The 25,284-nt window shown below is 41.5% G+C and overlaps 1 pseudogene; it reads right to left on the reverse strand.

The window, feature by feature from the left end:
- The window catches only part of LOC116366316 (zinc finger protein 420-like), a 35,775-nt pseudogene extending 13,600 nt beyond the window's left edge, over positions 1-22,175 (reverse strand).
- Between the last annotated feature and the right edge of the window lie 3,109 nt (positions 22,176-25,284).

A 25,284-nucleotide genomic window follows, 5' to 3' on the forward strand; every position in this document is an offset into this window, starting at 1 on the left:
TGTTAGTCAACATTTATTCTTTGCCAAGATCATCCATCCACCTGACAGGTGTGGCATATCAAGAAGCTGATGGAACAGCTTGATTATTACACAGGTCCACCTTGTGCTGGGGATAATAAAAGGCTACTCAAAAATGTGCAGTTTGCTCACACAACAATGCCACAGATCTCTGAGGGAGCGGGCAATTGGCATGCTGACTGCAGGAATGTCCACTGGAGCTGTTGTCAGGGAATTTAATGTACAGTACCAGTCAAAAGGTTGGACTCACCTTCTCTTTCAAGGGTTTTTCTTTATTTTTACTATTTTCTAGATTGTAGAATAATAAAGACATCAAAATGATTAAAAAACACATGGAATCATGTAGTAACCACAAGTGTTAAATCAAAATATATATTTTATTCTTCAAAAGTTGCCACCCTTGCTTTCTCTCAACCAGCTTCACCTGGAATCCTTTTCCAACAGTCTTGTAGGCGTTCCCACATATGCTGAGAACTTGTAGGCCGCTTTCCCTTCACCTCTGCGATCCACCTCATCCCAAACCATCTTGATACAATACATTTGATTCAAAGGTACCAAAAAGTACAGTAAAAATTACTTCCATCTCTGGAAATGGGGACAAAAAAAAAAAAAGATAAAATTAAAAACCGTGGGGGATTGTGTAGGTCAGGTCATCTGATGCAGCACTCCATCACTCTCCTACTTGATCAAATAGCTCTTACACATCCTGGAGGTGTGTTGGGTCATTGTCCTGTTGAAAAACAAATGACAGTGGGACTAAGCCCAAACCAGATGGGATGGCATATAGCTGTAGAATGCTGTGGAAGCCATGCTGGTTATGTGTGACCTTGATTTATTTATTCATGGCATTGTCAACAGCAAAGCACCCACACACCATCACATCTCCTCCTCCATGCTTCACGGTGGGAACCACACATGCGGAGATAATCTGTTCATCTACTCCTCGTCTCACAAAGACATGACGCTCGGATCCAAAAATCTCAAATTTGGACTCATCATACCCAAGGACAGATATCCACCGGTCTAATGTCCATTGCTCGTGTTTCTTGGCCCAAGCAAGTCTCTTCTTCTTATTGGTGTCCTTTAGTAGTGGTTTCCTTGCAGCAATTCGACCATGAAGGCTTGATTCACGCAGTCTCCTCTGAACCGATGATGTTGAGATGTGTCTGTTACTTGAACTTTGTGAAGCATTTATTTGGGCTGCAATTTCTAAGGCTGGTAACTCTACTGAACTTATGCATCAGAAGTAACTCTGGATCTTCCATTCTTGTGGTGGTCCTTAAAGTAATGATGGACTGTTGTTTCTCTTTGCTTATTTGAGCTGTTCTTGACATAATATGGACTTCGTATTTTACCCAATAGGGCTATCTTCTGTATACCACCCCTACCTTGTCACAACACAACTGATTGGTTCAAACACATTAAAACCTGTTATGGCTAGGGATTCCGCTAGCGGAACATTTCCTCAACGTCCGGTGAAATTGCAGAGTGCAAATTTTTATTTATTTATTAGAAATATATAACTTTCATGCATTCACAAGTGCAATACCACAAATTAAAGCTTAAGACTCCATAATGTTTCATCATTAGATGCTACAGTCCTCCTTTAAGACTCCATAATGTTTCATCATTAGATGCTACAGTCCTCCTTTAAGACTCCATAATGTTTCATCATTAGATGCTACAGTCCTCCTTTAAGACTCCATAATGTTTCATCATTATTTATTTTATTTTACCTTTATTTAACCAGGCAAGTCAGTTAAGAACAAATTCTTATTTTCAATGACGGCCTAGGAACATTGGGTTAACTGCCTGTTCAGGGGCAGAACGACAGATTTGTACCTTGTCAGCTCGGGGGTTTGAACTTGCAACCTTCCGGTTACTAGTCCAACGCTCTAACCACTAGGCTACCCTGCCTCCCCATTAGGTGCTACAGTCCTCCTTTAATACTCCATCATGTTTAGAATGTGTCTGGAAGCGCTACTCTATCTATTCTACTCTCATCCTTTCGGTTTTAATAATATTTAAAAATAATAATGTTATAATAGGTAATAACTAACTTTAATAACTAGGGTTATTACCTGCCTGGCGCACCAACAAAATATTTCTTTAGCCCCCTCTAACAATACCGCTACAGAATTAGCATAGTAGGCCATGTAACTTAACCTGTAGTGACACCCAGCCCGTGAACGGGACCGTTATCATCATCTGACACTAATTAGCATAACGCAACGGACATAAATCTTCCTATAAATTTTCCTATTCATGAAAATCACAAGTGAAATATATTGGAACACAGCTTAGCCTTTTGTTAATCACCCTGTCATCTCAGATTTTCAAAATATGCTTTACAGCCAACGCTAGACAAGCATCTGTGTAAGTTTATCATAGCCTAGCATAGCATTATGCCTTGCTAGCAGCAGGCAAACTTGTCACGGAAATCAGAAAAGCAATCAAATTAAATTGTTTACCTTTGATGAACTTCAAATGTTTTCACTCACGAGACTCCCAGGTAGACAGCCAAAGTTCATTTTTTCCCAAAAGATTATTTTTGTAGGCGAAATAGCTGTTTGTTCTTCAGGTTTGGCTGAGAAATCGCTCGGTAATTGCGGTCACAACGCCAAAAAATATTCCAAATTAGCTCCATAATATCGACAAAAACATGGCAATTTTTCTCAGGCTTTCGCCTGCAACATCAGTTCTGTTATACTCACAGACTCACAATATCTTTACAGTTTTGGAAACGTTAGAGTGTTTTCTATCCAAAGCTGTCAATTATATGCATATTCTAGCATCTTTTCCAGACAAAATATCCCGTTTAAAACGGGGACGTTTTTTTCCCAAAAATGAAAATACTGCCCCCTAATACCAAGAGGTTTTAAGGTAATCAGAAATATTTAGGACTAACTTATTCCTTGACACCCATTCTGAAACTAACTGCAGCTCTATGTTAAGTGTTGCAGTCATTTCAGTCGCTGTAGTAGCTGACGTGTACGGTGTTGAGTCATCTGCATACATAGACTTACTGGCTTTACTCAAATGTCATTGGCATGTTGTTGGTAAAGATTGAAAAAAGTAGGTGCCAAACAGCTGCCCTGGGGAATTCCTGATTCAAACTTGATTTTGTAGCTCTGGGGCAGCAGGTAGCCTAGTGGTTAGAGCAGTAGGCCAGTAACCGAAAGATTGCTGGATCGAATCCCCGAGTTGACAAGGTAAAAAACTCTGTCGTTCTGCCCCTGAACAAGGCAGTCCTAGGCCGTCATTGAAAAAAATAATTTGTTCTTAACTGACTTGCCTAGTTAAATAAAGGTTACATTTTAAAAGAAAAACTCTTTATCCACAATATAGCAGGGGGTGTAAAGCCATTTTTATCATCAATGTCTCTCAGCCAATCAGTCATTTGTAAGTGCTGTGCTTGTTGAATGAACTTCCCTATAAGCTAAAAGTCTATATTTGTTTACTGTAAAATAGCATTGTATCTGGTCAAATATTTTTTTCCCCAAAATTGTAAGGGTTGGTAACAGGCTGATTGGTCAGCTATTTAAGCCAGTAAAGGGAGCTTTACTATTCTTGGGTAGTGGAATGACTTTAGCTTCCCTCCAGGCCTGAGGGCACACACTTTCTAGTAGGCTTAAATTAAAGACAAGGCAAATAGGAATGGCAATATCGGCCGCTATTATCCTCAATTTTCCATCCACGTTGTCAGACACCAGTGACTTGTCATTGTTGATTTTATTTGCGCAAAATTTCATTGAAGATGCTCCAAAAATTTTACTATCATTCTTCATGTAATTTATCTTTGTTTCATTGTGTACTTTCTTCTTTTTATTCAGTTTAGTCAAATGATGTCTCAATTTGCAATAGGTTTGCCAATCAGTTATTCAGCCAGACCTATTTGCCATCTCTTTTCCCTCCCTCTTTATCATACCATTTTTTAATTGCTCATCAATTCACGTGGATTTAACAGTTTTTACAAGGGCAATTTCTGGTTGCTCATCATTACACACCACATCATTCTCACTACCCCGGTAGGTTGATTGATAACCTGAACCAGGTTGCCGGCACTGGTTACAGTTTGAAGCTTTCTCTTGAGTAGGCAGCCTGATCACAGCTTTCCTCCAGTATTAGTTAATTAATTACCAAAGTCTTGAGTTTAGTTTGCCTGTTCTACAGTCTTGTAAAGATAGGGGTGTTGACTGGGACAGGCAATGTAACATCCATAATGTTTTAAGGAAAAGTTTTTGTAAAACAAGCACCTTACATTGGATCATTGAAACTTTCTCTCCAAAGCTAACTTTCATCAAGGTTTTATATGGTCTATTGATTTCTCTCTTTTCATTGGCAGAATCCTTTTTCAGTGTTATGATATTCATAACATCCATTTCCACCAGTCTATCTTCCTGTCAACTAACAGAACTCTGCTGGTTGTCCTGGTAACAGATACCAGTCTATCTTCCTGTCAACTAACACAACTCTGCTGGTTGTCCTGGTAACAGATACCAGTGGGCAGATCTATTGTATTTGTTCCAACTAAACTACAGCACTTACTTTGGTGTGTCAAATCTGATCCTTTCTTCTCTTCTCCTCCTCTCACAGTTCCACTCAGCCCCGTTGTTTTCCTGCAGTCCACCAGCAGCACAGACAACCTCTTCATACCCAGCAGTAAGGTGCTACCAGGAGAGGCACGATACAGGGACTCCGGGAGGGAGGAAGGGCTAGTGTTGTCCTGGTAACCATAAAGAGGGGACACAGACGCACATCATTATGGATGCTGATGTCACTGTTGTCATAAAGTGGTTTACAGAAACCCAGCCCCCAAGCAAGAGAAAGCTGTTTGCTTGTCCAGACCAAGCTGTACCATCTGGTGTTCTGATCTGGAGAGACTCTTCTCTGCCTCGTCAGCATCAGGATGTTGTTGAAGCTCCCCAGAGGATCCACCATAGTCATGTCTCTCTCCTGTGTTAATGAGAACATCAAAATGAGTAGTAAACTTATAACCGTCTAATAAAATCATAGGGTCTTACAAGAGGCATGAATATGTCCCTTTGATATTTTAAGTAGAGATTATGCTTCAATATTGAATTTTAAAAGCCTGTTATATTAGATGAGGGGAACTTTAATATAGACCACATGGAGAATTCAATACATCTCATTGAAAAGTCCCTAAAATATATGAACCAATTGCAGATCGAACCTTTAACAATTTATATAGAACTGAACAACATATTCAAGTGTAGAACTTCAGTAGAATGCCACTTTAAAACCACACATTAGTTCAACAACGGCATAGTTTGTGTCCCTGTTGAAGACAGTACTCACTGGTGTTAATCTGATATTCTGTCTCCTCTTTCACTCCCAAAACGTCTTCCTCCTTCACCTTTATTGAGATAGCATCCTCTTCCTCTCTAAACGGTTCTTTCTCTTCTATCACTATAACAGCCTCCTCTTCCTCCTTTTTCATTCTGAAATGTTCTTTCACTATAACAGCATCTTCTTCCTTCACTATAACAGTCTCCTCTTCCTCCTTTTTCATTCTAAAAGGTTCTTTCTCTTTCACTGTAACATCCTCCTCTTCTTCAATGTTCAGCGCCAGAGCTTCTTTCTCCAAACAGCAGACCTCCTCTTCTATAGCAGGGATGAGTACTTTAATGAACTCATGGTCAGGGATGTTAGCTAGCTAGTTAGCATTAGCGACTAGCCTAGTGCTAGGCTCAGCATCAATCTTTAACAAGTTTGCAAATTCGGTTACAGTTAACCAGTTAATACGTCAACAGAACTGTGTTTAAAACACTGAGATTAGATCATGTACATTAAGATGGTCTAAAGCGTCAATCTTTCACTTTTATGTTGGCTAGCAAGCTACAGAGGTGGTTGAAAGAGTTTGTGCCTGGTTGTTCCTGAAGAAGCGTCCGTCCAGTCCATGATACGTCACGGAAGAAGCATCACCTGAAAGACGATCATCGCCATCTGCTGGCTGGAGTGGGTAACGCAGTTTGGAAACAATACACTACACTTTTGTATTGGAAAGAACGTACCGTAATTTCCGGACTATAAGCCGCTACTTTATTCCCACACTTTGAACCTCGTGGTTTATACAATGACGCGGCAAATTTATGGATTTTTCCCGATTTCACAAGATTCATGCCGCCAAAAAAACTGAGCACCGTCACATAATGTGACGTAAATCGAGCGCGCTCAAACTTCCCATCATTCTGATTACGGTAGTAATTTTGTCACCCTCTTCATGGCAAAGACACCAAGAAATGCATATGATGCAGCTTTCAAGTTGAAGGCGATCGATCTGGCTGTTGGAAAAGGAAATAGAGCTGCTGCATGGGAGCTTGGCCTTAATGAGTCGATGATAAGACGTTGGAAACAGCAGCGTGAGGAACTGACTCAGTGCAAAAAGACAACAAAGGCTTTCAGAGGGAAGAAAAGCAGATGGCCCAAAGTATTTGCAGCCACTCGACATCAGTGTAAATCGCTGTTTTGTTCCGTTTAAGAAATGTTTTTCAACAGAATCTTCGGAATGAATACACCCCTGATCATGTGTAAACACAGTTCACTTTTTCATTACAGCCAAGTTGTAGTCCTTCTCTCCTCCTCTCACCTATTCCCTTCGCTCCTGGACTTCAATGCATAACACATCAGCTGTATGTGACCAGGTGAAAAAAAAACTTTTCCAAAAGCTCGTAGGTTTGTATTGAAGTCAAAATACTCAGAGGAGAAACGGAAACTCGCTGTGCTCCAGGCTACACCATGGTGCTACCCTACAGAATGCTGCTGAGGCTACTGTAGACCTTCATGTTTTCATCAATTATTCGGTGACGTGATTATATTTAGTCGCCTTCCTCCTCTGAGGAGCCTCCCCTTCCTCCTCTGAGGAGCCTCCACTGCACCCAAAGGACACCTAGCCAACTTGACAATTGTGGGAAGCATTGGAGTCAACATGGGCCAGCATCCCTGTGGAATGCTTTCGACACCTTGTGGAGTCCATGCCCCGACGAATTGAGGCTATTCTGAGGGGAAAAGGGGAGGGTCCAACTCCATATTAGGAAGGTGTTCGAAATGTTTGGTATAATCAGTGGATACATCTGCCATTTAGCAGACACTTTTATCCAAAGGGATTTGCAGTCATGTTTGCAAACACTTTACCTATGGGTGGTCCCAGGAATCAAACCCACTACCCTGGTTTAACAAGCACTATACTCCACCAACTGAGATACAGGACCACAAGGAATGATCAAGGAATGACGCAGATAAACACACACAGCCTGAGTTTGAAAAATATAATTGAATCAAAGACCGTAACTTTGAAACTGACATACTCTATATTAGATGTAGTCCGATTCATCTGAATGGCCGATTAATTAGGGCCGATCTCATTTTTGGTATTTTTGGGCGGCGATTTTGCAGATTTTTTTTTTACACCTTTATTGAATCTTTATTTAACTCGGCAAGTCAGTTAAGAACGCATTCTTATTTTCAATGACGGCCTTGGAACGGTGGGTTAACTGCCTTGTCCAGGGGCAGAATGCTAGATTTTCACCTTGTCAGCTCGGGGGAAACTGCCTTGCAACCTTACAGTTAACTTGTCCAACTCTCTAACCACCTGCCTCTCATTGCACTCCACGAGGAGCCTGCCTGTTAAGCGAATGCAGTAGAAGCCAAGTTAACACCATCCAGTCCCTTCAGCTCCATTCAACCCCTCCCATCTGTCTCTAAACACCATCCAGCCCCACCCTTCAGCTCCATTCAACCCCTCCCATCTGTCTCTAAACACCATCCAGCCCCACCCTTCAGCTCCATTCAACCCCTCCCATCTGTCTCTTAACACCATCCAGTCCCTTCAGCTCCATTCAACCCCTCCCATCTGTCTCTTAACATCCATATGGGATTTATATTTGCCATATATATTTTAACTGTGCTGCGATGCTTCACAAAAGTACTAAACTTTTCGATTCTCATAGTTTCTACAGATTGTAAATTAAAGATAAACATTTTTGTTAAAATAATTATAATATTATGGATTGATTGAATAGGACTTTTCAAATGACCCAGTATTGCCATCTGCAGCGTTAGTTCTAGGTAAATGTTGCAATTCTTCAGCGATTCCTGGACCTGTGACCAACAATGAGCTACATATGGACAGTACCAAAATAAATGTCCTAATGACTGCCTCCTCGCAGCAAAATCTGCAGAGCTGGGAAGATTGTATCCCCATATATAACATTATATTGGTTGCAAGAATTTTGTATAATAATTGAAGCTTTGAATCCGGCGTCATTTTGCGTGTCAATTCATAAACCATGTGCCATGGAATCAGTACAATGAAAATCTCTTGCCAACTATTTTGAAATTTATTTGGCACAGCTGTCAGTTGTTTGGTCCTTAAATGGAACTGGTAAACATTTCTATTTATCACAATTTGGTCCACAATGCAGGGCCGACAAGTTCCTGTTCTACAGTCTTGTAAAGATAGGGGGGTTGACTGGGACAGGCAATGTAACATCCATCATGTTTTATGGAAAAGATTTTTGTAAAACAAGCACCTTACATCAGATCCTCTTGAAACTTTCTCTCCAAATCTGACTTTCATCAAGGTTTTATATGGTCTATTGGTTTCTCTCTAAATCTAACTTTCATCAAGGTTTTATATGGTCTATTGGTTTCTCTCTAAAACAAACTTACATCAAGGTTTTACATGTCAACTAACAGAACTGTCTACTGTGGTGGAAATATACCAGTCTATCTTCCTGTCAACAAACAGAAATCTGCTGGTTGTCCTGGTAACAGATACCAGTCTATCTTCCTGTCAACAAACAGACTCTGCTGGTTGTCCGGGTAACAGATACCAGTCTATCTTCCTGTCAACTAACAGAACTCTGCTGGTTGTCCGGGTAACAGATACCAGTCTATCTTCCTGTCACCAAACAGAACTCTGCTGGTTGTCCTGGTAACAGATACCAGTGGGCAGATCTATTGTATTTGTTCCAACTAAACTACAGCACTTACTTTGGTGTGTCAAATCTGATCCTTTCTTCTCTTCTCCTCCTCTCACAGTTCCACTCAGCCCCGTTGTTTTCCTGCAGTCCACCAGCAGCACAGACAACCTCTTCATACCCAGCAGTAAGGTGCTACCAGGAGAGGCACGATACAGGGACTCCGGGAGGGAGGAAGGGCTAGTGTTGTCCTGGTAACCATAAAGAGGGGACACAGACGCACATCATTATGGATGCTGATGTCACTGTTGTCATAAAGTGCTTTACAGAAACCCAGCCCCCAAGCAAGAGAAAGCTGTTTGCTTGTCCAGACCAAGCTGTACCATCTGGTGTTCTGATCTGGAGAGACTCTTCTCTGCCTCGTCAGCATCAGGATGTTGTTGAAGCTCCCCAGAGGATCCACCATAGTCATGTCTCTCTCCTGTGTTAATGAGAACATCAAAATGAGTAGTAAACTTATAACCGTCTAATAAAATCATAGGGTCTTACAAGAGGCATGAATATGTCCCTTTGATATTTTAAGTAGAGATTATGCTTCAATATTGAATTTTAAAAGCCTGTTATATTAGATGAGGGGAACTTTAATATAGACCACATGGAGAATTCAATACATCTCATTGAAAAGTCCCTAAAATATATGAACCAATTGCAGATCGACCCTTTAACAATTTATATAGAACTGAACAACATATTCAAGTGTAGAACTTCAGTAGAATGCCACTTTAAAACCACACATTAGTTCAACAACGGCATAGTTTGTGTCCCTGTTGAAGACAGTACTCACTGGTGTTAATCTGATATTCTGTCTCCTCTTTCACTCCCAAAACGTCTTCCTCCTTCACCTTTATTGAGATAGCATCCTCTTCCTCTCTAAACGGTTCTTTCTCTTCTTTCACTATAACAGCCTCCTCTTCCTCCCTTTTCATTCTGAAATGTTCTTTCACTATAACAGCATCTTCTTCCTTCACTATAACAGTCTCCTCTTCCTCCTTTTTCATTCTGAAATGTTCTTTCACTATAACAGCATCTTCTTCCTTCATTATAACAGTCTCCTCTTCCTCCTTTTTCATTCTGAAATGTTCTTTCACTATAACAGCATCTTCTTCCTTCACTATAACAGTCTCCTCTTCCTCCTTTTTCATTCTAAAAGGTTCTTTCTCTTTCACTGTAACATCCTCCTCTTCTTCAATGTTCAGCGCCAGAACTTCTTTCTCCAAACAGCAGACCTCCTCTTCTATAGCAGGGGATGAGTACTTTAATGAACTCATGGTCAGGGATGTTAGCTAGCTAGTTAGCATTAGCGACTAGCCTAGTGCTAGGCTCAGCATCAATCTTTAACAAGTTTGCAAATTAGGTTACAGTTAACCAGTTAATACGTCAACAGAACTGTGTTTAAAACACTGATATTAGATCATGTACATTAAGATGGTCTAAAGCGTTAATCTTTCACTTTTTTGTTGGCTAGCAAGCCACCGAGGTGGTTGATAGAGTAGCCACGTTGTTGTTCCTGAAGAAGCGTCCCGTCCAGTCCATTATACGTCACACAAGAAGCATCTCCTGAAAGACGTACATCGCCAGCTGCTGGCTGGAGTGGGTAACGCAGTTTGGAAACAATAGTTACTACACTTTTTGTATTGGAAAGAACGTCATAATTATTTAATAATAAGCTGATACATTTTCTCTTCCAAATAATACGTTCCTGTACACAGACGTAGAAGCTCAATATGAATATGTAGATGATTTATAAATACTTTTATGAATAGGTAGTGTGTTGATATACATTTTCTCTGTTAATTTTTCACATTCTTTTTTTATCTACATGTGACCATACTATTCCCTTAAAGCCACGCTCTATAAGATACAAATCATCCTGTAAACAACAGAACAAATGCATCACATGCAAATAGCACTTGGTTATCTGTAGTGCTATACACTGGGTAGACAAAACATTAAGAACAGCTGCTCCTTCCATGACTTAGAAAGACTAGGTGAATCCAGGCTAAAGCTATGATCCCTTACTGATGTCACTAGTTAAATCCACTTCAATCTGTGTAGATGAAGGGGGGAGACAGGTTAAATAACAATTTTTAAGCCTTGAGCCATGAGACATGGATTGTGCATGTGTGCCATTTAGAGAGTTAATGGGGAAGACAAAATATTTAAGTTACTTTGCACGGGGTATGGTAGTAGGTGCCAGGCGCACCGGTTTGTGTCAAGAACTGCAACGCTGCTGGGTTTTTCAGCTCAACAGTTTCCCATGTGTACCAAGAGTGGTCCACCACCCAAACAGTGGAGGTCAGTGCCGTTTAAGATGAGGCAGGACGATTGTTTTTTTCATGAGCATGGCCTTAATTCTATTACAGCATATTGGACGACTGTCATTCATATTTCACTCACCCTGTTCAATGTAACAGCAACAAGTTTAGGCTACTACATGATACTCTAAATGTCCCTATACCCATCATGAGGTAGCAACCTAGCCTATGAATGAAAGTTTAGAATGTAGGTTCACACAGGTCGAGAGAAAATTTTGCGATGACAGACAGTGCCACATGGACAGACAGTGACACATTCAATACTGCCTTGCACACTCTCGCCTGCATCTAGCTGAAATAGAGATATTACTGGACAAATTCAGGCATGTTTATCCCCGTTTTGTTCCATTTAAGAAACGTTTGTCAACAGAATCGGCGGAATGAATACACCCCTGATCATGCATAAACACAGTTCACTTTCATTACAGACACGTTGTATTCCTTCTTGCATCTATGTGCTCTCCTCTTATCACCTTCTCCCTTTGTTTCTGTACTTCAATGCATAACACATCAGCTGTATGTCACCAGGAGAAAAAACCTTTCCAAGCCAAACCATTTCATAACTGCTACACACAGCTTACATTGTTGTCAACTGTGTAACTGTGTAAGTCTATGGAAGCCTTGAGAACCATAATCCTCCTAGGTTTTGTATTGAGGTCAATGTACCCAGAGGAGGATGCAAAATAGTATGTTTTAATAAATTATTTGGTTACGTGATTATATTTAGTATAGTTTTATCTAAAAAGGACAACTTTTAAATATTTTACCATTTTTATTTTTCTGAAAATAACTGAGGACGATGGTTCTCCCCTTCCTCCTCTGATGAGACCCCACTGCAACCAAAGGACACCCAGCCAATTTGACACATTTGTGGGAAGCATTGGAGTCAATATGGGCCAGCATCCCTGTGGAACGCTTTCGACACCTTGTAGAGTCCATGCCCCGACGAATTTAGGCTATTCTGAGGGAGAAAGGGGAGGGTCCAACTCCATATTAGGAAGGTGTTCCAAATGTTTGGTATAATCAGTGGATATATCTGCCATTTAGCAGACACTTTTATCCAAAGGGATTTGCAGTCATGTGTACAAACACTTTACATATGGGTGGTCCCAGGAATCAAACCCACTACCCTGGTTTAACAAGCACTATACTCCACCAACTGAGCTACAGGACCACAAGGAATGATCAAGGAATGACACAGATAAACACACACAGCCTGAGTTTCAGAAATATAATTGAATCAAAGACTGAAACATTGAAACTGACATCCTTCATATTTAGTTACAAATATTATTTGTCACATGCGCTGAATACAACAGGTGTAGATCTTAACGTGAAATGCTTACTGACAAGCCTATAACCAACAACGTAGATAAGAAAAATAAGGGTTAAGAAAATATTCCCAAAATAAAAAGTTTTTAAAAGTAGCTCAGTGCCGAGGGGTAGCTCAGGCCTGAGCTACCCCTCGGTCCTGAGCTTCCTCAGTAATGAGGCACCCCTCAGTCCAGGTGGGCCCTTTGTTAGGGTTACTAGGCCAAGGTCGGCGACGAGGGTCGCCACTCAAATGACGCTAAGAAAGCGGACTAAGACTATGGTAGAGTGGCGTCCACGTCCCGCCACAGTGGACAGACGCCCACCCAGACCCTCTCCTTAAGTCTATGGTTGCCTAGATTGGTTGCCTAGATTGGTTCTCAATCAGAGGATATATATCAGAGGAGGTACCAGTACAGTGTCAATGTGGAGGCTATATACAGGAGGTACTAGTACAGAGTCAATATACAGGAGGTACCAGTACCGAGTCAATGTGGAGACTATATACAGGGGGTACCAGTACAGAATCAATGTGGAGGCTATATACAGGAGGTACCAGTACCGAGTCAATGTGGAGGCTATATACAGGGGGTACCAGTACAGAGTGGAGGCTATACAAGGGATGTTTACATACACTTAGGTTGGAGTCATTAAAACTCGGTTTTCAACCACTCCACAAATGTCTTGTTGACAAACTATAGTATATGCAAGTCTAAACACCATGGGACCACACAGCCGTCATACCGCTCAGGAAGAAGACTTGTTCTGTCTCCTAGAGATCAACATACGTTGGTGCGAAAAGTGCAAACCAGTCCCAAACAACAGCAAAGGACCTTGTGAAGATGCTGGAGGAAACAGGTACAAAAATATCTATATCCATAGTAAAATGAGTCCTATATCAACATAACCTGAAAGGCCGCTCAGCAAGGAAGAAGCCACTGAAGAAGGGCCTTGGTTAGGGATGTATCCTTGTTTTGAATCCCAGCCACCGTAGGAGGCCTTTTGCCTTTTGGTTGGCCGCCGTTGTAAATAAGAATTTGTTCTTAACTGACTTGCCAAGTTAAATAAAGGTTCAATAATAAATAAATAAAATAAAGTACAGAGAGATAATTGATGAAAACCTGCTCCAGAGCACTCAGGACCTCAGACTGGGGCAAAGGTTCACCTTCCAACAGAACAACAACCCTAAGCACACAGACAAAGGACAACGCAGAAGTGGCTTCGGGACAAGTCTCTGAATGTCCTTGTGTGGCCCAGCCAGAGCCTGGACTTGAACCCGATCGAACATCTCTGGAGAGACCTGAAAATAGCTGTGCAGCGACGCTCCCCATCCAACCTGACAGAGGTTGAGAGGATCTGCAGAGAAGAATGGGAAAAGAATGGGGAAAAATACAGGTGTGCCAAGCTTGTTCCTGTTAAGACACCTGGCCAGCTGAGTGCAGGTGGGCTCTCCTGTCAACATGAGGCTCCTGTTGCAGCCCTCAATGGCACATTGACAGATTTTCCACCTAGTCCTCTCTGGGATTCAAACAAGGGATCTTTCAGTTACTGGCCCAACACTGTTAACCGCTAGGCTACCTGCAGCAGGAGCCCCATGTTGACAGGAGAGCCCACCTGCATTCAGCTGGTCAGGGGCAGTGGTGCCCTGTAAGTAACAAATGTATCACTATCAGAGGGGTGTATTATGACATCAGATAGAACTACTCAGACATTCCAAATATCACCTGATTATCAGAGGGGTGTATTATGACATCATATAGAACTACTCAGACATTCCAAATCAGGCTTCATCCATATCATGAAGGTGGATATTGATCCAACCATTTCAAAAGTAATGACTGGGCTGACGGAAACAGTTTATGCCTGAACATTTTTATAAATGGCGACAGACGATATGTTAGTTCGTTTGACATGGTGGGTTGTGTCAGTAAAAACGTTTTAGTGAGAAATGCCGATGGAAACTCCTTTATGTACAAATATTTATATATATATATATATCCCACTAAAACTTGAGAAACCATGTAGTTTATTAGGCTGCAGATGAAATAAGTTATGAACTTCACAGAGTGGTGAAACTACATGTGATGAGCTTGATGATCAATTCCAATACATTTTGAGGGTCTTAATCTGGTGACATGATGACCGATGCTTGGTTGCCATTTGACAAATAAAATATTTGCTCTCATCCATAATAATCTCATCAATCGGGTAACAATGTTTATTCAACCAGTGGGAGCTTTGTAAATGCCCCCAGGAAAGTAAAACAAAGAACTCTTCATTGAGACAATGATAAATAGCAATCCGTGGGAGAGTTGTGGTGTATATTATAAAATAAGGATCTGCTGGAGTCCAAGTCAAACCAAGACTCTTTATTTCTGAGCTCAGAGAGAATAACAGAGTTACACAGTGCAGTGTAGACAGTCTGAATTCCTGAAGCATTGGGTGATGAGCAAATATCTTTATAGTTTCCTGTTCCTGGGCGGGACTTTATTCATACAAGGACACAGGTGTAAATTGGTTTGCAACACAGAATGATAGTCCCAAGAACAGGAGATTATAATAGGACAGTTTCACAAGGTTAGTCACATACTCAGTTATGTGGACACACATACAACTAACATTTTCCATTACACAGTCTGAACATTTTCATTTAATTAAATCATCAGTGGGCCAAAAATGCAAATGTCAACAATGGAACTAATGCATCACATCCAAATATCACTTGATTATCTGTAGTGCTGGAGGAATGACACACCCAGATAAACACACACAAAGAGTTTTAAAAAAGGACCATTTAAACACATGGAACCTGATCTACTCTATATTCAAACTGACAGACTCCATATTCACTTCATGTTTTCTAATAAAAACAAACAAATATATGTTTGAGTATACCCTGTACCATTTAATTTCATATGGTAAAGACAGGTAAACACATTGTCAGTCAACAATATAAGACAACGGGAGCACTGTGTATGTTCTCTGATGAATTTGAAGTCAATGTGATGTGAAATATCAATATACACGCTAAGAGAAGTCATTTCTCTCCCCTGTGTGGTTACTCTAAAGACGTTTAAGTGACTGTTATGAGTAAAATGTTTTCCCACAGTCTGGCCTTTTGTAAGCATTCTCCGCTGTGTGCAGTCTCATGTGTTCTTTCAGGCTTCCTAAATGGGCAAAAGCTTTGCACCCTGGGAGGAGTGGAAAGGCTTCTCCCCTGTGTGTATTCTCTCGTGTCGTTTCAGCCCCCCTGAACGGTTGAAACACTTTCCACACTGGGAGCAGTGGTAAGGCTTCTCACCTGTGTGTATTCTCTCATGATGTTTCAGGTTCCCTAAATTGTTAAAACTCTTTCCACACTGGGAGCAGTGATAAGGCTTCTCCCCTGTGTGTATTCTCTCATGTCGTTTCAGCTCCTTTGACCGGATGAAACACTTTCCACACTGGGAGCAGTGGTAAGGCCTCTCCCCTGTGTGTATTCTCTCATGTTGTTTTAGGTTCCCTAAATTGTTAAAACTCTTTCCACACTGGGAGCAGTGGCAAGGCTTCTCCCCTGTGTGTATTCTCTCATGTTGTTTCAGGGTCCCTAAATTGTTAAAACTCTTTCCACACTGGGAGCAGTGGTAAGGCTTCTCCCCTGTGTGTATTCTCTCGTGAACTTTCAGGTTTGATTTCTCATTAAAACCCTTTCCACACTGGGAGCAGTGGTAAGGCTTCTCCCCTGTGTGTATTCTCTCGTGTCGTTTCAGTTTCCCTAAACCGATAACACTCTTTCCACATTGGGAGCAGTGATAAGGCTTCTCCCCTGTGTGTATTCTCTCGTGCAGTTTCAGATGCCCAGGCCGGTTGAAACACTTTCCACACTGGGAGCAGTGGTAAGGCTTCTCCCCTGTGTGTATTCTCTCATGAGCTTTCAGGTGTGCTTTCTGGTTAAAACTCTTTCCACACTGGGAGCAGTGGTAAGTCTTCTCCCCTGTGTGTATTTTCTCATGTTGTTTCACGTCCCATAACCGGTTACAACCCTTTCCACAGTGGGAGCACTGGTGTCGTCTTGCTGGTTTGGACGTCCCTGGCTCTGGTTCCTCTGAGTCTGGTCTTTCTCCTGCCAAAGACAAGTGTTTAAAAAAAAAAAATAGGGACCCGAATGAAACCACATGATAAAACAACCTTGCTACGAGAGTAACTCCTAATCAGATCTCTCAATAACCTGAGGCCAGTTTTAACAACCTTAGTGTGATTTTAAAACAAATGTAGAGCTTCCTGGTAATTACTGCTATGTTTACATTACTTATTTTATTCATCGTTGCTGGATTCCTATCAAGCATGTGGTTCTAAATACAGTATATCACAAAAGTGAGTACACCCCTCACATTTTTGTAAATATTTGAGTATATCTTTTCATGTGACAACACTGAAGAAATGACACTTTGCAACAATGTAAATTAGTGAGTGTACAGCTTGTTTAACAGTGTAAATTTGCTGTCCCCTCAAAATAACTCAACACACAGCCATTAATGTCTAAACTGCTGGCAACAAAAGTGAGTACACCCCTAAGTGAGAATGTCCAAATTGGGCCCAAAGTGTCAATATTTTGTGTGGCCACCATCATTTTACAGCACTGCCTTAACCCTCCTGGCAATGGAGTTCACCAGGGCTTGGAATTCTGCCCCTCCGAAGGGAGGGGATCATGCTCTGCTTCAGTATGTCACAGTACATGTTGGCATTCATGCTTCCCTCAATGAACTGCAGCTCCCCAGTGCCGGCAGCACTCATGCAGCCCCAGACCATGACACTCCCACCACCATGCTTGACTGTAGGCAAGACACACGTCTTTGTACTCCTCACCTGGTTGCCGCCACACACGCTTGACACCATCTGAACCAAATAAGTTTATTGGTCGCATCAGACCACAGGACATGGTTCCAGTAATCCATGTCCTTAGTCTGCTTGTCTTCAGCAAACTGTTTGCGGACTTTCTTATGCATCATCTTTAGAAGAGGCTTCCTTCTGGGACGACAGCCATGCAGACCAATTTGATGCAGTGTACGGCGTATGGTCCGGAGCACTGACAGGCTGACCCACCACCCCTTCAACCTCTGCAGCAATGCTGGCAGCACTCATACGTCTATTTCCCAAAGACAACCTCTGGATGTGACGCTGAGCACGTGCACTCAACTTCTTTGGTCGACCATGGCGAGGCCTGTTCTGAGTGGAACCTGTCCAGTTAAACCACTGTATGGTCTTGGCCACCGTGCTGCAGCTCAGTTTCAGGGTCTTGGCAATCTTCTTATAGCCCAGGCCATCTTTATGTAGAGCAACAATTATTTTTCTCAGATCCTCAGAGAGTTCTCTGCCATGAGGTTCCATGTTGAACTTCCAGTGACCAGTCAGTATGAGGGAGTGTGAGAGCGATGACACCAAATTTAACACACCTGCTCCCCATTCACACCTGAGCCCTTGTAACACTAACGAGTCACATGACACCGGGGAGGGAAAATGGCTTAATTGGGCCCAATTTGGACATTTTCACTTAGGGGTGTACTCACTTTTGTTGCCAGCGGTTTAGACATTAATGGCTGTGTTGAGTTATTTTGAAGGGACAGCAAATGTACACTGTTATACAAGCTGTACACTCACTACTTTACATTGTAGAAAAGTGTAATTTCTTCAGTGTTGTCACTAAAAGATATACTCAAAAATTTACAAAAAATGTGAGGGGTGTACTCACTTTTGTGATATACTGTCTATAACTTTCATAGCTGTATGATACAGAATGTGACCTACACACTTCCTTCGCTGATGTCATATAAATGTACAAGCAAGTCTCTTCTTCTTATTGGTGTCCTTGCCACCCATTCTGAAACTAACTGCAGCTCTATGTTAAGATTTGCAGTCATTTCAGTCGCTTTAGTAGCTGACGTGTACAGTGTTGTGTCATCCGCATACATAGACTCACTGGCTTTACTCAAATGTCGTTGGCATGCTGTTGGTAAAGATTGAAAAAAAGAAGGTGCCAAACAGCTGCCCTGGGGAATTCCTGATTCTACCATGATTTTGTTGTACAGGCTCCCATTAAAGAACACTGTGAACACTGTGCTGTTAGACAGGTAGCTCTGGGGTGGCAGGTAGCCTAGCGGTTAGAGCGGTAGGCCAGTAACCGAGAGATTGCTGGATCAAATCTCTGAGCTGCAAAGGTAAAACTCTGTCGTTCTGCCCCTGAACAAGGCAGTCCTAGGCCGTCCTTGAAAAAAAGAATTTGTTCTTAACTGACTTGCCTAGTTACATAAAGGTTACATTTAAAAAAATAACTCTTTATCCACAATATAGCAGGGGGTGTAAAAGCCATACGTTTTTTTCAGCAGCAGACTACGATCGATAATGTCAAAAGCCACACTGAGTCAAACAAAACAGCCCCAACAATATTTGTATCATCAATTTCTCTCAGCCAATCAGTCATTTGTAAGTGCTGTGCTAGTTGAATGAACTTCCCTATAAGCTGAAAGTCTATATTTGTTTACTGTAAAATAGCATTGTATCTGGCCAAACACCATTTTTTAGGGTTGGTAACAGGTTGATTACAGTCCTCCTTTAAGACTCCATAATGGTTCATCATTAGATGCTACAGTCCTCCTTTAAGACTCCATAATGCTTCATCATTAGATGCTACAGTCCTCTAAGTCTACACCATGTTTAGAATGTGTCTGGAAGCATTATTCTATCTATTCTACTCTCATCCTTTCGGATTTAATAATATTTAATAATAATAATAACAATGTTATAATAGGTAATAACTAACTTTAATAACTAGGGTTAATACCTGCCTGGCGCACCAACAAAATCTTCATATTTACCCCCCACCGCTACAGAATTAGCGTAGTAGGCCATGTAACTTAAGGTGATCAGAAATATTTAGGACTAACTTATTCCTTGACACCCATTCTGAAACTAACTGCAGCTCTATGTTAAATGTTGCAGTCATTTCAGTCGCTGTAGTAGCTGACGTGTACAGTGTTGAGTCATCCGCATACATAGACACACTGGCTTTACTTAAATGTCACTGGCATGTTGTTGGTAAAGATTGAAAAAAGAAGGTGCCAAACAGCTGCCCTGGGGAATTCCTGATTCTACCTTGATTTTGTTGTACAGGCTTCCATTAAAGAACACTGTGTTCTGTTAGACAGCTGTTGGGGAATAATCACAATTGGTTGGTAACATAGGTAAGATGTTTTATATTCATCATATGTTTGTAAGTTACTTCTCATCAGAATGTTATTTTTGTATAATACTGTGGCGGGGTTGCAGTATCTGTTCTATGTCAAGACTAAGTTGTTTGGGCCGGAGAGAGGGGAGAGGTTAAGCGTGTATCTCTTGGCTCCACAAAATCTGTGTGCCAGTCAGTGTGTCTCTGTGATCTTGTCAAGATAGGATGGATTTGATATATGCCTGGAGGATTGGTTTATGGTTCTGAGTTTGAGAAAAGAACATGTTTTAGGAGACAAAGCTGAACGATGAATTATGCCGATAATGCTGTGTTATCCTATGCTGTCTCACTAGGGAACACACTTTCTAGTGGGCTTAAATAGAAGATAATGCGAATAGAACTGGCAATATCAGCTGCTATTATCCTCAATCATTTTCCATCCACGTTGTCAGACACCAGAAACATGTCATTGTTGATTTTTTTGCCCACAATTTTCATAGTGTAGTTTCTTCTTTTTATTCAGTTTAGTCACATGATGTCTCAATTTGCAATAGGTTTGCCAATCAGTTATTCAGCCAGACCTATATGCCATCTCTTTTGCCTCCCTCTTCATCATACCATTTTTAATTTCCTCATCAATCCACGTGGATTTAACAGTTTTTACAGTCATTTTCTTAATGGGTGCTTGCTTATTAGTAACTGGGATAAGCAATTTCATAAACGTGTCAAGGGCAGAGTCTGGTTGCTCGTCATTACACACCACGGACCAACAAATATTGTTTCCATTGTTGGAATCGGCTAAACTTGGAACATGGAGACATTAAAGAAGTGATAGGAAGTGAAAGAGACTGGGTGTTATGTCAGAAGTTAATGGTTCTCTGAAGAAAGACAGGTGGTTTTGGAATGTGTTGGGTGGACGAGAGGAGAGCAAAGTGTTAAACAGGGGAGACAGATGAATATCTGTGGATTAGATGAAGGAGAGGTTGAGGTCAGGACAGATTCTCATCAGGGAGATAAAGGTCTGGTATCCTGTTACCCTCTTTACTCTCTTCCTGTGGAACCATAAGATGTAAGGATTGGAGAGAAGGAGGAGTGTCTTAAGTGGGATATATGTCTGGATGGAACAAATGTTGGGTTGTCTGAATTACAGATGTACAGAACATTTGGGAGTAATTCAACTTGGTTAAAGCTTCTCTAGTGTTCGTGAGTTATTTACTGTGAAAAAAAAGAACCTAATAACATCAACAACATAGGAATCACCACAAACAATTGTATGATCTCTTATATAGAACATTAGGCCCGGCCTTTTGGAACTTTGGTTTTCCTAGATATGACTACTATATTGTGATCACAACATCCGATGTATCTGAAGACTGCTTTCAAACAAATTTCTGCAGCAATAGTAAAGATATGATCAAAATATGTTGATTCAATTCCTCTACTGTTTGTAATTACCCTGGTAGGTTGATTGATAACCTGAACCAGGTTGCCAGCACTGGTTACAGTTTGAAGCTTTCTCTTGAGTAGGCAGCCTGATCACAGCTTTCCTCCAGTATTAGTTAATTAATTAACAGTGTCTTGAGTTTAGTATGGCTGTTCTACAGTCTAGTAAAGACAGGGGGGGTTGACTGGGACAGGCAATGTAACATCCATAATGTTTTAAGAAAAAGTTTTTGTAAAACAAGCACCTTACATTGGGTCATCTTGAAACTTTCTCTCCAAAGCTGACTTTCATCAAGGTTTTATATGGTCTACTGCTTTATCTCTTTTCATTGGCAGAATCCTTTTTCAGTGTTATGATATTCATAACATCCATATCCACCAGTCTATCTTCCTGACAACGAACAGAACAGTGCTGGTTGTCCTGGTAACAGATACCAATGAATTGATCTATTTATTTGTTCAAACTGAACTACAGCACTTACTTTGAGTCAAATCTGATCCTTTCTGCTCTTCTCCTCCTCCCACAGTTCCACTCAGCCCCATTGTTTTCCTGCAGTCCACCAGCAGCACAGACAACCTCTTCATACCCAGCAGTAAGGTGCTAACAGGAGAGGCATGACACAGGGACTCCGGGAGGGTGGAAGGGCTAGCATTGTCCTGGTAACCATAAAGAGGGGACACAGACGCACATCATTATGGATGCTGATGTCACTGTTGTCATAAAGTGCTCTACAGAAACCCAGCCCAGACCCCAATAGAGAAAGCTGTATGCTAGACCAGACCAAGCTGTACCATCTGGTGTTCTGATCTGGAGAGACTCTTCTCTTCCTCGTCAGCATCAGGATGTTGTTGAGGCTTCCCAGAGGATCCACAATAGTCATGTGTCTCTCCTGTGTGAATGAGAACATCAAACAGATGGTAAACTTATGACCATCTATTGCAATCATAGAGTCTTACAAGAGGCATGCATATGTCTAAAATGGCCACTTTTATCATGATTTCCTAAAATATTGTTTGTGATGCAAATGTAAAAGGGTCGTTCCACAAAATGGGTGGCTTTTGTTATTTTAAGTAGAAAATATGCACCAATATAGAATTTTAAAAGCCTGTTATATTAGATGAGGGGAACCTTAATGTAGACCACATGGAGAATTCAATACATCGAATTTAAAAGTCCCTAAAATATATGAACCAATGGCAGATCGACCCTTTAACAATTCCTACAGTACTGAACAACATATTCAAGTGTAGAACTTCAGTAGAATAACACTTTAAAACCGCACATTAGTTCAACAACGGCATAGTTTGTGTCCCTGTTGAAGACGGTACTCACTGGTGTTAATCTGATATTCTGTCTCCTCTTTCACTCCAAAAACATCTTCCTCCTTCACCTTTATTGAGATAGCATCCTCTTCCTCTCTAAACGGTTATTTCTCTTCTATCACTATAACAGCCTCCTCTTCCTCCTTTTTCATTCTGAAATGTTCTTTCACTATAACAGCATCTTCTTCCTTCACTATAACAGTCTCATCTTCCTCCTTTTTCATTCTAAAAGGTTCTTTCTCTTTCACTGTAACATCCTCCTCTTCTTCAATGTTCAGCGCCAGAGCTTCTTTCTCCAAACAGCAGACCTCCTCTTCTATAGCAGGGATGAGTACTTTAATGAACTCATGGTCAGGGATGTTAGCTAGCTAGTTAGCATTAGCGACTAGCCTAGTGCTAGGCTCAGCATCAATCTTTAACAAGTTTGCAAATTCGGTTACAGTTAACCAGTTAATACGTCAACAGAACTGTGTTTAAAACACTGAGATTAGATCATGTACATTAAGATGGTCTAAAGCGTCAATCTTTCACTTTTATGTTGGCTAGCAAGCTACAGAGGTGGTTGAAAGAGTTTGTGCCTGGTTGTTCCTGAAGAAGCGTCCGTCCAGTCCATGATACGTCACGGAAGAAGCATCACCTGAAAGACGATCATCGCCATCTGCTGGCTGGAGTGGGTAACGCAGTTTGGAAACAATACACTACACTTTTGTATTGGAAAGAACGTACCGTAATTTCCGGACTATAAGCCGCTACTTTATTCCCACACTTTGAACCTCGTGGTTTATACAATGACGCGGCAAATTTATGGATTTTTCCCGATTTCACAAGATTCATGCCGCCAAAAAAACTGAGCACCGTCACATAATGTGACGTAAATCGAGCGCGCTCAAACTTCCCATCATTCTGATTACGGTAGTAATTTTGTCACCCTCTTCATGGCAAAGACACCAAGAAATGCATATGATGCAGCTTTCAAGTTGAAGGCGATCGATCTGGCTGTTGGAAAAGGAAATAGAGCTGCTGCATGGGAGCTTGGCCTTAATGAGTCGATGATAAGACGTTGGAAACAGCAGCGTGAGGAACTGACTCAGTGCAAAAAGACAACAAAGGCTTTCAGAGGGAAGAAAAGCAGATGGCCCAAAGTATTTGCAGCCACTCGACATCAGTGTAAATCGCTGTTTTGTTCCGTTTAAGAAATGTTTTTCAACAGAATCTTCGGAATGAATACACCCCTGATCATGTGTAAACACAGTTCACTTTTTCATTACAGCCAAGTTGTAGTCCTTCTCTCCTCCTCTCACCTATTCCCTTCGCTCCTGGACTTCAATGCATAACACATCAGCTGTATGTGACCAGGTGAAAAAAAAACTTTTCCAAAAGCTCGTAGGTTTGTATTGAAGTCAAAATACTCAGAGGAGAAACGGAAACTCGCTGTGCTCCAGGCTACACCATGGTGCTACCCTACAGAATGCTGCTGAGGCTACTGTAGACCTTCATGTTTTCATCAATTATTCGGTGACGTGATTATATTTAGTCGCCTTCCTCCTCTGAGGAGCCTCCCCTTCCTCCTCTGAGGAGCCTCCACTGCACCCAAAGGACACCTAGCCAACTTGACAATTGTGGGAAGCATTGGAGTCAACATGGGCCAGCATCCCTGTGGAATGCTTTCGACACCTTGTGGAGTCCATGCCCCGACGAATTGAGGCTATTCTGAGGGGAAAAGGGGAGGGTCCAACTCCATATTAGGAAGGTGTTCGAAATGTTTGGTATAATCAGTGGATACATCTGCCATTTAGCAGACACTTTTATCCAAAGGGATTTGCAGTCATGTTTGCAAACACTTTACCTATGGGTGGTCCCAGGAATCAAACCCACTACCCTGGTTTAACAAGCACTATACTCCACCAACTGAGATACAGGACCACAAGGAATGATCAAGGAATGACGCAGATAAACACACACAGCCTGAGTTTGAAAAATATAATTGAATCAAAGACCGTAACTTTGAAACTGACATACTCTATATTAGATGTAGTCCGATTCATCTGAATGGCCGATTAATTAGGGCCGATCTCATTTTTGGTATTTTTGGGCGGCGATTTTGCAGATTTTTTTTTTACACCTTTATTGAATCTTTATTTAACTCGGCAAGTCAGTTAAGAACGCATTCTTATTTTCAATGACGGCCTTGGAACGGTGGGTTAACTGCCTTGTCCAGGGGCAGAATGCTAGATTTTCACCTTGTCAGCTCGGGGGAAACTGCCTTGCAACCTTACAGTTAACTTGTCCAACTCTCTAACCACCTGCCTCTCATTGCACTCCACGAGGAGCCTGCCTGTTAAGCGAATGCAGTAGAAGCCAAGTTAACACCATCCAGTCCCTTCAGCTCCATTCAACCCCTCCCATCTGTCTCTAAACACCATCCAGCCCCACCCTTCAGCTCCATTCAACCCCTCCCATCTGTCTCTAAACACCATCCAGCCCCACCCTTCAGCTCCATTCAACCCCTCCCATCTGTCTCTTAACACCATCCAGTCCCTTCAGCTCCATTCAACCCCTCCCATCTGTCTCTTAACATCCATATGGGATTTATATTTGCCATATATATTTTAACTGTGCTGCGATGCTTCACAAAAGTACTAAACTTTTCGATTCTCATAGTTTCTACAGA

This window comes from Oncorhynchus kisutch, unplaced genomic scaffold (assembly GCF_002021735.2).
Source record: "Oncorhynchus kisutch isolate 150728-3 unplaced genomic scaffold, Okis_V2 scaffold1427, whole genome shotgun sequence".
Classification (NCBI taxonomy): Eukaryota; Metazoa; Chordata; class Actinopteri; order Salmoniformes; family Salmonidae; genus Oncorhynchus; species Oncorhynchus kisutch.